Below are 1,881 nucleotides of genomic sequence, written 5' to 3'. Positions count from 1 at the left end.
GATGCTCACATTTCTCCCCGGGTAGCACGCTTACTGTTTTGTTTTGACATTTTTAATAATTTGGGCAGTTCTACAATGAGTATTAACCATAGCACTTTTAACTAAAAATTTAGGAAAATTGTAATGACATAATAGTGCCTAGAATCAGTCACTGTATCATCATCTGATTTTAGACACTTTCCCTTTCTTGCCCATGGTGCTGGAGAGCTGCCACTGGCTACCAGTGCATACTGAGAAGGCAGGTTATTATCACCCATGCTGGCTTTGATAATTAAGGTAGGTTAGATGAAATGATTTTACTCAAAATTTCTTCGATCAAACAACACATAAGATATAGAAGTATATATTTTACCAAGAAAAATCCTTAAATTGACAAATTGCGACAAATTCTAAGGTGCATAATTTCTACTTGCCTGTTCACTGTGAACACCCATGACTGAATTTCATGATTTTCTAACAGCAAAAAGGCCAAGTCATTTAATTTTAATTCTAAGCTAAATAAGCTATAAGAGGCAGTTTATTTTGAAAATGATTTTATTTTAAAAGTATTTTGAAACAATAAAATTAGTAATACATTTGAACAACCTATATAGTTTATGCTATATTATTGAATTTGCAGATAGACAATTGTTCTACATGGATGATTAGGTCTAAATTGCATGATGGATGATCTATTAAACATATAAAGTTCTTGAGTCTCAGTAGTATCTATATGTTTAAGGTATATAGCTTTCCATAGTTGAAAGTTATAACTAGAGGCTTGAATATCTTTCTTGTGCACTCTTAATACCCTATATTAAAATTCTATCTATGAGATAAAAAAAAAGTCACCTTTCCATGAAATTTATCTACAACAGCATATCTACCTGCAAACAGTGAACTTTTAAATTTCCAGAATAATCACCATTATTTAATCAGTGCTTATTCCATCCCAGGTACTGTGCTAAGCACTTAAGTGGGCCATTCCTAATTCTTAAAAAGTCTGGTAAAGTGCTTGTCATAAATACTCCAGAGGTAAAGATCCTGAGTCAGAGAAAGGAAAAAATAACTTGCCCAAATTCACACAGAAAATAAGCATCTGAGATTTTTTTCTCAAATTAGGGTCAGTCTGAGTTTACAGTCTGTGCCAGGCCTATGTCACATATATTGACATGTGCCATGTGGACAGTATATTATAGTATAATTATTTGTACTTTTTTTTTTTTTAATCTCCCCTATTGGACTGGGAAGTTCCAGAAAGCTATAAGCAAGCTTCCTTTGTATCCCTCAGATATATTCATATGAACTTGGGAATCTTGTTAAAACACAGGTTCTGATTCAGTAAGCTCTGATCCTCTCCATTTCTGACAAGCTCCTAGGTGATGCAGATGCTCTTGTTCCTAGGAAACATGTTGAGCTGCAAAGCCTTGCAGACTTAGTAACACAGAGTTTCACATAAATATTCACTCAATAAATGTGTTTGACTGCAGGAATTCATGGCTTCATGAATGAACAAATAGCTTTCTCAAAACTAACTAGGAAAATTCCCAACATGTGAGTAACTAGGAAAGTTTCCATTGCAAACTCATTGAAATCCTTCTCATCTTGTGATAAAGGCAGGAAGTCACAAGAATACTCCCTCTACACATTTACAAAATGCCAAGGCATCCCTGAGGCAGGCTTTGTGCCAAACATAAACACAGTTCTACAATGTAACCTTCTGAGTCCATGGTCACAACACACTGCACCTAAAACATTATTCCCCTCTGTGCTCTCCATGTCAACTCTTACCACTTTTCTGGACCTACTTTCCCTAAAAAACACTTCTTAAACTTTCCTCTGATCGCATAAACATCATTCGAATTGCCACACACATACTTGCATTTATTCATCTACTCATTT

The sequence above is a fragment of the Pteropus vampyrus genome, unplaced genomic scaffold (assembly GCF_000151845.1).
Source record: "Pteropus vampyrus isolate Shadow unplaced genomic scaffold, Pvam_2.0 Scaffold200, whole genome shotgun sequence".
Classification (NCBI taxonomy): domain Eukaryota; kingdom Metazoa; phylum Chordata; class Mammalia; order Chiroptera; family Pteropodidae; genus Pteropus; species Pteropus vampyrus.
This window is presented reverse-complemented; position numbering follows the sequence as displayed.